Source organism: Herpailurus yagouaroundi, unplaced genomic scaffold, assembly GCF_014898765.1.
Source record: "Herpailurus yagouaroundi ecotype Mexico unplaced genomic scaffold, PumYag 197, whole genome shotgun sequence".
Lineage (NCBI taxonomy): Eukaryota > Metazoa > Chordata > Mammalia > Carnivora > Felidae > Herpailurus > Herpailurus yagouaroundi.
This window is the reverse complement of record NW_024412428.1, coordinates 6,510,491-6,523,179: the sequence shown is the minus strand read 5'-3', so window position 1 is coordinate 6,523,179 and position 12,689 is coordinate 6,510,491.

The following is a 12,689-nucleotide window of genomic DNA, read 5'->3' as shown; positions in this document are numbered from 1 at the left end:
CCTGGAGCCTGCTTCGGATTCTGTGTTTCCCTCTCTCTCTGACCCTCCCCCGTTCATGCTCTGTCTCTCCCTGTCTCAAAAATAAATAAAACGTTAAAAAAAAAAAAGAAAAGAAAAATATTCTCTCTTTAAGGATGGTGATTGTGGCTTATCCTCCCAAGATGGCGACTGATCCTTTCGCGAGATATTCCCTAAGTATTTGAATGAACAAATGAAGGAATGAATGAGTGAAGGAAGGAAAAACTGTCCACATTGGTGCTTCTCAAACTTCAGTGCATGCCAAAATCACCTGGAGAACTTGTTTCGTCAAGTCAAGGCTGTTGGTCCCCAGGCCCACAGTTTCTGAATCCGTAGATTAAGAAGGGGCCCTGAAATCCCATTTCTAACATCCCAGAGGCTGCTGGTCCACAGGCCGTACTTTGAGTAGGACTGGTTTACACAGTGGCTCTCCTCTTGCTGTCACACCCAGAAGTGAGAAAAGACTCAGAGCGAAGTATTTCCAGGGAACAAACACCTGGATCAGGAGATGAATAATAGCTCACCTTTGTGGATTGCTTTCTCGTTTCAAACATATCTTGATAGGTCTTATTGGATCCTTGCAAGTCTGTGACATCATGAGCCCATTTTACAGATGAAGAAGCAAGGGTCCAAAGGATCACAATCAATTGCTCTAGGAAGCACAGCAGATAAAATACGGAGTTAGGAAACACATCCAGGCCCCCTGACCCTCGCTGGAAGTCCTCCGCACTGAACACGGGGAATTTTCAGCATAAAGTAAGTAGTGATATAAAGATTACCTCGTGCTGACTGCTTGGCAGTATGGCCTTCCCGGCAGTGTTTGTGAGAGGGGAAGGGAGTTCTGAGATTATAATTCACTTTAAGCAAGATTTAGTCATAAAATCAGTTTAATACTAGTAATAAATTACCATTAAAGCATTATTAATAAATAGCATACCACAATTTGATTTTAGCTACCGCTTGACAAGCTGCAGATGTGAGTACACATGTGTGCGTTTTGGTACATATTATGCCATTATTGCTGACACGTGACCTGAAGGCGTTTAGCCCTCAGGCTGGGGCCAAGTGGGAGCTGTGGGAGCCTTCATTCAAGCTAGGACTCCTGGGTGTTGAGGCTCAGTTTTCTGACCCAGAATTGTCCTTCTCAAAACCAAGATAGAATCCCTCCATCCGTAAGACCAGAGAGGAGTCATTCTTGAAAAGGATGATTAAGGGAGAATTTGCAAAGCATCTCTGACCCAGCCCTTGTCGTGGAGGAAGGTCAAGAGCCCAAGGGTCCCTGGGGAGAGCGCAGCTGGGACAGCCAGAGGAGCAGGACGGGAGATGACAGCCACTTCTTGCTGGCTGAGCACCTCACTGTCTCTCCCCACCCCCCAAGCCCGGCCCCCTGCCGTGATACCAGCCCTTGGCCGGTCAGCCAGGTTACTGACTGTTACAGCATCACTCCCAAGAAGGCACTGAGGCTGAAAATTAGGCAGCCCGAGAACTCCACACAGCGCCAGGCTGCCTCCGAGGGCGTGCCACTGGTCTCAGCCATCTGTACACCAGCTCCAGGTACCCGGCTCTGGGAAGCCACTTCCCGGGCTCGATTCCAGCCCGTCCTGTCCTCACTTGGCCCCTGAACCTTTTTCTCACTGTTAGTGCTTGACTGGCAAATCCTTTCCGCCGCCTTTGGTGCTGCAAACTCCGCACAGATTTCTGCTCTGCAGCTTTCCTAATGGTTGTGTGTGCTGCCCCCCTCAGGAAACCCAGGGGTCCCCTGTCACAGAATGAAGGACAGAATGCACCACCCCGTTGGGGTCCTTTCCGCAGGAGCCAGACTCCTGTTCAGTATCGTATCTTCAGGGCGTATAAAAATAATTCGATAGTAACACTATTCTGTGACTGAAACCCTTAAACCGGCAAGACAAGACTTTCCTTAAAGAGTTGAACGACAGAATTGAAATCCTGGACTCTAGAAGCCTATTCTCCACCTCCAGCTTCTACAGGACATCTCAGACACTCAAGCACTTTGGACATGAAAGGTCAGCTCTGACCCGGCCTCCTCTCATGAGAATATTTCAGACCATTGGTAAAAATAAGAAACCTCTATTCTTATTAGAATAATGGAATAATAAGCTTTCCTGTTTGGAGTAATGGACTGGTAAGCTTTATACCGGTTATATATATACTGGTAAGTTCATACTGGTTAATTTGTAAAAGAAATTCCATTTACACACGGGCTGAAATTACAACATATCAGTCACCGAAATCGATTCATAGACAGCCTAACGCGAAATTTAGCTGTGTTTCGGTCTTCATTTTACATAATAGTCTATCAGCCGTGGCCAAAACGATACTTTACCGTTATGATTGTATTTTTTTAACTACTAAGGCCAAGTATAAAATCTGAGCGCCCTCAATCCCGCGAGATACTGACACACTGGGGAAAATACATCTCTACCTACCTACCTACATAGAAATTGAAACAAATATAAGCAGTGTTTCTGCACAAGAGTGATTTTAGAAAATAGAAATGCCGTTCATATTGAATTCCACAGGAAGTATTTCACAGTTGATCGAGACAAAGTAAATGCCATACTGAGAATAGAGATTTGGTAAAATGACAATCTTATTACATAAGATTTTCTTAGAAGTCTTTGTGTTACTTTATTATTAAATCAGTATTTTCTTTTGTTTTTTTTTAAAAATACCTTTATTGATATATAGTACTGATACATACCATAATACTTACATACCATCCAACTGACCTATTTTAAGTGTACAATTCAATGAGCTTTAGCAAATGTACAGAGTTAGGCAACCGGCACCACAATCTAAGGTTAGACCATTTCCATCACCCTAAAAAAAATCAAAACCCTTTTCTAGCGATAATTATTCCCTATCCTCACTCCCTGCCCTAGGCAACCATTACTCGACTTTTGGTCTCTGAATATTTGCTGTTTGGGGGTAATTCATATAAATACGAAAATGGTAAGTGTTTTTCTTTGTCTGGCTTCTTTCACTGACCATAACGTGTCTGAGGTTCATCCATGTTGTAGCACAGGCCAGTCCTTTGTTCCTTTTAACGGCTCAATACTATTCCATTGTATGGATATGCCACATTCTGTTTAACCATTCTTTAGTTGATGGGTATTCGGGTTATTTCCACATTTGGAGTATCGTGGATAATGATGCTACAAACACTCACGTACAAGTCTTTGTGCGGACGTGTGTTTTAATTTTTCCTGGTTAGACACCTAACCAATGGAATTTTTGGATCCTGTTGTAAGTCTATGTTTAACTTCTAAAGGAACTTTTAAACTGTTTTCCAAAGTAGTCGCACCATTTTGCATTCCCAGCGGCAACTTAGAAGGGTACCAGTTTCTCCATATCCTTGCCAACACTTGATATCGTTTTCTTTTTGATTCTAGCCATTCCAGGGGGTAAGAAAAAGGGGGCTCATTGTGGTTTCGATTTGTATTTCTCCCTGAATTTTTGAATCCTTAAATTCATCCAAGGTCAACATTTAAGACTTTATGAATGCTTTTTTGGGGGGGGGGGGGATGATCACACTTCCATTTTGAAGTCATCAACTCTGTTTCCCTGAAATGGTATGAAATACAAAAGGTATACAAATCCATAGACTACTTGTAATCAAGATTCACTCAATCAGAGAAAGCCTAAAAAAATTACACAATGCTATAGGTATTAAGAAGAATGGATTAAAATGAAAGAAAATAAGGAAGATTGCTTTTATCATCCAGTGTTGTATCACATTATGAGTAAAAAAATAAGAGGGTAAAAAATTTTTTTTTTCATTTTAAAAAACTAAAAAAATTAAAAGGTGATAGAAAAAGATTGGTTTGGGATCGGGGAAAATTCAGCCAACACAATCTCACCGACTGCTGTTCCTAAAAGGCTTGTCTGTGTCTTTTCTGCGAATAACACACTTTTCATAGGTATGTTTTCTGTGTATGACTTTACTAGCTAACATTTGCCAAGCACTCCTAAGTGCCAGGAACCGAGCGTGTCTGCACGCGTGCCGTGGGTATTTTTTGAATGTTAGCAAGCCCACATGGAAAATACTTTTGCTATCCCTATGTGGCTGACGACGAAACACAACTGTACAGGGTACATAACTTGAGCAAAGGCACACGGTGGCCAAACTAGCAGAACGTTAAGTCACTGGTCCGGGTTTGCACTCGTGCTGCTCAGCTTTTTTGGCAACCGATGGGTGGCCGTGTGACTCTTCACACGTCCTTACACACGTCAAATTCTTCGTTGCCCTGTGTTTCTTTCTCTGGCTTTGTTGCATTAACAGCATGAATGTGTCACTTAGCCCGTTAGAGCCATTCCTTCTGGCCATCACTCTTGCCTGAGGCTCGTGTGTAAGCCTTCTGGCCACACTCGGGGTGTCCAGGAAGCAAGGAGGGCCTGGCCTCCCCAGATTGGGGCTATGATGCAGCTGCTGTTACACCACCTATAACTCAGCAGCTCTCCCCCATTCAAGAAAGCAAGTGACGGGGTGCCTGGGTGGTTCAGTCGGCTGGGCATCCAACTTCGGCGCAGGTCACGATTTCCCAGTCCGTGAGTTCGAGCCCCGCATTGGGCTCTGTGCTGATGGCTCAGGGCCTGGACCCTGCTTCAGATTCTGTGTCTCCCTCTCTCTGCCCCTCCCCCTGCTGATGCTCTGTCTCAAAACTTAATAAACATTAAAAAAAATTTGAAAAAATTAAAAAAGAAAGCAAGTGAGCTAGAAGCCAATTATAAGAAGAGTAACTTCGAATCCATGTTAATTTGTAAAAAATATTAAATAAGTGACATCAGTGCCAACTTCTACGACTTACGCTATTATTAATATAAACTGACATGCACCCAGCATGACATGATGGTTGAGTGTGAAAGGGATACTATGAATGCCAAAGGCTATCAATTATAGTCACTAAGTGACATATCAGAAATGTGAGGCACACATACCTTTATCTCCATTATCCCACATTATTCTGTTGCATGCCTCATATTTATGATGCATCACTTCTAGACTATAATAAAGTTGCAGTTATAATTACACATGGGTCCATTTTATGATGTCAGGTTTGGTTTTTTTCACCGTGAGCGTTACTACCAAAACCTTTGACCAAGTCAGTCATAAAACGCATCAATTACGTACAGAAAATTAAAGAAATCGTTAGACTGGGTTTTCTACTGTGCTGTGAACTTTCTGCCTTAGAGGTAGCAAGGGGAACCCAACGTTACACATGTGTGATCATTTAATAATCCTTTTGAAAGTAATGATGATGATTATATGGGGTGTAGGCTATAATGATAGAGCCCCTAATGTAGTAATTAATACAAGGAAACTCAAAGCCCCAGTTGTTACTCCTCTTTAAGACAGTGGTTACTATCCTTTTATGATATTTTTCACAGGTTGTTTAGACTTTCTATGCTTCTTTTTTTAAGCTTGTTTGTTTGCTTGTTTATTTATTTAGAAAGAGACGGAGCACAAGTTGGGGAGGGCAGAGAGAAAGAGGGAGAGAGAGAGAGAATCCCAAGCAGTCTCTGCCGTGCCAGCGCAGAGCCCGACGCGGGGCCCGAACCCACAAACCATGAGATCATGACCTGAGCCGTAATCAAGAGTCAGGCGCTTAACCTACTAAGCCACCCAGGCGCCCCCAGACTTTCTCCGCTTCTAATTCAGGAACGGTAAATCACTACAGTAGCAAGCACGGAAGTTTGTTTCAACAAAAGATGCCTCCTTCTTTGGTGCTTCCCATAGTGGTTTAGAAAGGCTCCTCCTACAACCATAATAAAATACCTAGGGGCGCCTGGGTGGCTCAGTCGGTTAAGCGGCCGACTTCGGCTCAGGTGACAATCTCACACTCCGTGAGTTCGAGCCCCGCGTCGGGCTCTGTGCTGACAGCTCAGAGCCTGGAGCCTGTTTCAGATTCTGTGTCTCCCTCTCTCTGACCCTCCCCATTCATGCTCTGTCTCTCTCTGTCTCAAAAATAAATAAACGTTAAAAAAAAAAAAATACCTAGCCGTCTCTCATGAAGTACTCTCACCTTGGAGCCAGAGAAAAAGGGAAGGGAAGCCGCTACGAGACACGAAGTCCTGCACCAAAGCTCACACACCTTATCCAAGAGAGTCTGCTCTCTCTGATTCCAGAGACCGTTTGAAAAGGCTCCGTTGTGTATTTGACAGCCCGTAACTAGTCAGCAAATATTTAATGCACACTAAAGGGATGCGGGCCTTAGGCTCGCGCTAGAACAACCTCGGCAAGGGTGTGTCCCTGCCTCTTAGGGGCTGACAATGTCAAGGGCAGGAAATGCCAAGTATTCAAGCAACTGTATGCGGAGGCAGAGAAAAATGAATGCTACAGAATAAACATACATAAGATGACAGGGGTCGCCCAGTTGGGCTAAGGGAAGGCTTCATGGAAGAGGGAGCATTTGGGCTAGGGCTGGAAACGTGGCTCTGTACTCCAGGCAGAAAGTAGGGCAGGAACAGGCACAGAGGCAGGACAGCACAAAATGCGGTTCGGGACCAGCAAGTCGGCGGTGGTGGTGGAGGAGGGAGGGTCAAGCTACAAACATGTCTGCTTGCACTGAACAGAATGTTATTGTAAGAAAATCCACCTAAGAGGTATCTGCAGACGGGAAATGCAGACCGGTGGACTCCACGGGGACTGGAATTGGGAAGTTAGAAATGAAGGCTCCTACCCCATTTTCCACGGAGCCCCACTCCCTCCTGCTTTTCTGCGTGGTTCTTCCTGCATGTCTGTTTCACCCTCCTGCCTCTCTCTGCAGACCAGCCCATCTGCATGCAGAACGCCAGCATGCGCGTGGCCTGAGCCTGACTTGTGAAACAAACAACTTTGTAAGACTTTTTGTCCCAGTCATGTGTTGTCAGGAGCAATATAAAAGCTTGTGTCTCTCGCACGGTCAGTAAATCCAGAGGCATGGCGTGCTGGGGTGTCGGGGCCCAGGCTCGTCCTATCTCATTGCTCTGCCAGGCGTGGTTTCTGTTGCAACGAGCCCTCCCCTGCTCCAGATGCCATCCAAGCTCCAGGCACCATGTCCACCTTTCAGCCGACAGAAAGGAAGAAGGGGAGGAGAGCACACTCTCCTTCTGAGGACACTTTCCGGAAATGGCACGTACCACAGCTGCTTATTTAGGATGACCATGGGATGTGCCAGGTCAGAGTGAAAGAGGTTTATGCTGGGATGGCAGGCATAAACTAGGACCCCCCCTGCAGCTATGGGGACGAAGTTACATATGAGCAGGTATACACAGATGCCACTGGCCAGAACTTGGTCACGTGGCCACAGCTGTCAGGGAGGCTGTACATACCCTCCTTACCCCGTGCAGCCATGTGCCCGCTGGAACCCGGGAAAAGGCAGGATGAATATCCAATCAGTATCTGTCTGTGCCAGAAGTATCCTTTGACACCCAGCAAATTTCCTGGTTGGAATGTGTAAGTTGTCACAGTCTGTGGACTAGACTCTTGTAGGTCAGTCTTCTCCCCTAGTGCAACCAGGTGTGGACAGGAAGACGGAACGAGGGCAGGAATTTGGGTCTGGATGGCTCCCCTTTCAGGGGCGGAGGAAGGGGCCTGGGCAAAGCAGGCAAACTGACTGACCTGTCAACTCCAGTAGGTTACAGATATATCGAAGAGGGTGGTAAATGCTAGAGCAGACGCTCACAATCCAATTGAGCAAGTGGACGAGGGAACCCGCCAGAAGGAAATGGAGGGGGGGGGGGGCGGTGCTGAAGCTTTGCTCAAACAAGGTTAGCCCGGCTGCAGTGTGAGGGCTGATTTGGAACAAGGACATTTGGAGAGCAGCAGTCTCCTTAAACAACCCCTGCATTAGGCCAGGTGAGACGGAACTTGTCTTTTGAGCGGAACGTGAGAAGGTGGGGAGAACTATGAAGCTAGGTAGCAGGGTACCAACAATAAGGGGACACTGACAGTATTATGGCAAGAGAGGAGTGAGAAAACCTATGACAAGCAAAAGTTTCAAGTTCAAAACGACTGCAGTTTGGTACAGTGGCACTTGATATAGGCACGACTATATCATACAGCACCATGTAACAATGGATGGTCATAACGGGGCCCTTGTTCTTTAAGAAACTCATCATACCATGTTTCAGGATGCAAAACGCTGTAATACGTCATATAAGACGCTTTTATTCAAAGTGGTAGAAGTTCTGTGTGTTTCTGGAAGGTATGCTTAGGTACCTGGAAGATTCTCTCATGCAAAACATCGTATTTCCCGAATAATAATTAAATGAGTCCTCACTGTACCTAAGGCAAACATGTTGTCAAATGCATATTACAGTACATCACTTAGATTGTTTGATTACACTTACCCTTCCGACCACCAGAGCAAAACCGTGGCTCTGGCAACCCAGGTTCAGTATTCTAAAACCTCAGCCCTATGAATGTACAAAACTCACTAAAAAGAAGTCGAGTCTCTTATCGTAGAAATGCAGTTGAATAATACCTGAAGACTTCACGTGTCGCAAGACCCTCAACATCAGTTCTAGGTAAATCATACCTATTGAAAGGTGTGTGTTTCCAATTGAAAGGCTAGAGTTGACAGGACTCTCTTCCCAAAGATCAATTTCCGAAAGATTTCAGTCCGTGGAGAGAAAATATGGAGTGCTAGAATGAAAACGGCATGAAGGACATATGCAGAAAACTATGGGTACCTCCTTTGCTTGCACGGAGAAATAACACACAACTAGTGATGTCCGGTGTTATGCTCGAAATGGAAAGAAACGTACATGTGGAAACTTAAGAGGGGGCCTCTTTGGTAACTTTGAAAAAAACAACTGGGAAAACTAGGCTGGGATGGTTGAAAGTAAACACACACAAAGAAGCTTCTAGAAACTTGAGCCCCTGCATCTGACTGCTGAAGCATTCCTCCATTTCTAATGGGGATTTTTTTTTCAACATCCCTCACAGATTATTTTTGACTTAGCCAAGCAGGGAGCCTATTCTAAAGCCTCCCAATTTGAAAATCACGGAAGCTTTATAAAAAAGTCCCCCACCTGCACCTCTCTTTAGGAACACAGTCCTTTCTTCTCTATAAAGGATGAAAACCTCCAGCATATAAAAACTTTGTTAGGCTGTCACTATCAATAGGGCAAAAAAAAAAAAAAAAAAATAACCGTTGACAAAGAAGAGACAAATTGCATCTTCGAATAAGTTTTCTTGAAGCTCTTGTTAAAAGCTATAACCTCCGATGTTAACTAAATTTAACCCATCCTGACCCTCACGGTGGCCCTTAACCTCTTCTTTCTTCTGCTTCCTGTGGCTGCTGGAGACAACGGGCCCAGTCCTTGGAAAAGCGTTCTCTGTAGCACACAAAAGGCCCAGCCTTCCCGCTACCCCGCCAGGAGGCCCCGGATCAACCGAGGGGTCAGCACCTGTGCGGAGAAGCAGGTGACAGTGGACCGCCAGCGTCCGTCCCGAGCGCGCTGTGAGAGTGTCTACCCTTCAGCCACTACGCTGCAGTTTCAGGCATTCAAGCCACTGCGGTTCAGGTTTTCTTTGTGAACGCAGACTTTAAACAAATTAACCTATTGCTGTTCAACTGACTGTAAAATTAATAGATTTACTGTTGCAAAAAAGAAAGAAAGAAAGAAAGAAGAAATACTGAGAGCTTTCACTTCCACTTTGGTAAGGTCACGGATGCGTCCTAAGCTGCCAACAAAACAGCCCCGAAAATCTTTGCAGCAGAACCTAGCAACTTTAAGGGAGGGGGTGGGGGGGGGGCAGGCAAACAATGAAACGTACAGTGGAAATCTTCCCGACCCGGTGAGCATGTTAAAACTTCACATCTGACGAGCTTCTCAAAGCGAGAGGACAAATCTCATTACTAACATTGTAGTTGCCGGCAGTCCTGCCTTCCTTAAAGAGCCTAGCTAGAAAAATCTCACCTGTCGGCAAACATTAGTGGGTGTTATTTAAAATGTAAAATGTTGGGGCGCCTGGGTGGCGCAGTCGGTTAAGCGTCCGACTTCAGCCAGGTCACGATCTCGCGGTCCGTGAGTTCGAGCCCCGCGTCAGGCTCTGGGCTGATGGCTCGGAGCCTGGAGCCTGTTTCCGATTCTGTGTCTCCCTCTCTCTCTGCCCCTCCCCCGTTCATGCTCTGTCTCTCTCTGTCCCAAAAATAAATAAACGTTGGAAAAAAAATTTTTTTAATGTAAAATGCTAAGAACTTGGTCCTGTTTTGCTTGGATTTACCCAGCAGGCATTGTACCTTCTGCAAAGTTTCCCATGCCAGCTGTTGGCACTTTAGCATCACGTCCTATGACGTTCATGAAGGGTCTCGTTTTTTCCAGTGGGGACTCTCGAGGCTATTTTCTGCTTCGTTCAGTGGCACAAGACTTTTCACAGAAGATAGATGGATCTTCCCGATAGACCTCTCTTTTATTCGGCAGACCTGAAAGCTTTCCAAAACTTTATTACAACAGGTCATTCATTGTAGATGAATTTATCTCCCTTGCTCGCAACCGCCATCATGTTTTAATAATTGGTGCCATCATTTTCTGACAAGAGGAATGATCGGTCTGGAGTCTAATGTTATGGGAAACTTTGCACGTGGTCAACGTATTCTGAATCTAGCAACAGTTGGGGAGGACGGAAAGGGTTTTCACACAGATGCGGTCACCAGATGTTCTCCGGCTCTTCTGGGGAATCGGCACACGCAGCCCCATGATGGATTTAGGTTGAAGGAAGAGATTCATTCCCTCGGTCTTTCAAAACAGTGAAATGAGCTCCTACGGAAGGCTGAATCTCCCTGCCTCGGAGTTTTCTAAGTGTGTGAATCTTTACACGCCTGGAATAGATGAATCACAGTTCCCCCTGGGGGTCACCAGTAGAGCTCCGGTGAGAAGGTTTCCAGCTTTCGTGTGTTGTCATAACGGGCACATGGTACTGGGCCGAGGGTATCTTCAAGGTGTCTTTGACGAGTTAGCTCACACTCAGCCACGCCCCCTCGCGCACCTTGCTTTCCGTGCCCCTCTTGACAAGCTTGTAAACATAGATTAAGGAAAGCGTGGACCCTCTTAGCGGTTAAGAAGGCACGGTAATGAGAAAGTTGCCGCCACTTAAGACAACTGCCGTCAGCTAGATTTAGTAGGGACTACGTAGGATCTCACACACGATGGACTTCAATTCCCCTATTTTCACCGAACTGTCCTGATGAGAGCTTACGATGTAATGTGAGGGGATACACAAGCTAGCCGTGATCCGTTAACAACTAGGTGTCGAAGCATATGCTGAATGTGTGAAGCCGCGCAGGCTCTGAGTCACCTATGTGACCTCAGAGTAAACACAGGATTTCATTAGTGGAAGATCAGCCTCTTAAAGTTATTGTCTGTAGTAACTGTGGCATCACGACAGAGTCGAGTGTTAATCACTTTTTGAAGAAATCGCCCACAGAATAATTACTTTGTGGAGCGGGTACGTTGCGCCTCAGTGACCTCAGGCCGAGACTGTCTCCAGGGGCTTCTCTGTTCCGAAGATTCCCACCATGCCTGTGGAGAGAGGGGATTTTCAAGGCGAGGGGCAGAATTTCCCTTTAATCCTTTCTCAGAGCAAAACACCAATGTACACATTGTGTGAGAAACTGTGTCATTTGGGGACCATGGGAATTAATGGGGAAATTACTCTGTGGAGGAAAATGCAAACGTTTTAGAGTCCCCTGGATTTGAGTTTTATTACTTCCGTTTGGGTTTTTGGTTTTGCTTTTTGTAAATTATGGGTAGAAACAATAGCAACTGAAAACGTGTGTAAGTTCCTGAGAGCCCTAGAGGCCATAAATACAGGAAGGGGACCCAAGCGAGCCAGTTACCTGCTTTACTATCTTTATTCAAGGGTCTCCAAAATCTGCCACCACGGAGCTGAATCCAAGACTCCCAATGACTTTTTAAAAGCTGCCGCATCTCATTTCAGCTGGAGGTCAAGGCCGAGTTCAAGAGAAGAGATTTAGAACAAAACAAACAAAAAAGCTGCTCTCTGAGGGCATGTCTGCAATGTGTGTATTTTCCGGCTCATCTGCTTCCAGGAACACTAAAGCACCTCCTCCTTGAGATATCTGCTGATGACAGTCTAGGAAACTTCTCGAATTATCTACGCCGGACACACAGCCTTCAAAGAGGGGATACCAACGGGGTCCTGGCAGGTAGCTCCAGTTACCTAACGATTACTTCCTGTGAATTCATTCAAATTGCAACCTTACCAAATTTCAAGTCCTTAATTTGGGCACTAAAGCCCTTTAATCTTACGTATTTCACAAATACCTTCACAGACTTGTAACCCTCCTGCTTCCTTAGTTCAGTCTAGCAGTGGAAAGAATATTTAGTATTAAGACTGCCAACTCTGGCTTCAGGCTGCCTGCACTCCTTTATTCTTTTTTTTTTTTTTAGTTTTATTTACTTTGAGAGGGAGACAGAGCACATGAGCAGGGGAGAGGCAGAGAAAGTGGGAGAGAATTTCAAGCAGATTCTGTGCCGCTGTGGGGCTCAGACCCACCAACCGTGAGATCGTGACCTGAGCCAAGGTCAAGAGCCAGACGTTTGACTCTGCTACTGGTACATGACCTTGGCTGAACCTCTTTATGCTTCAGTTCTCTCATCCGTGGAACAGGGTGAGATGCTTGTATTGAGGATTAAGTGAT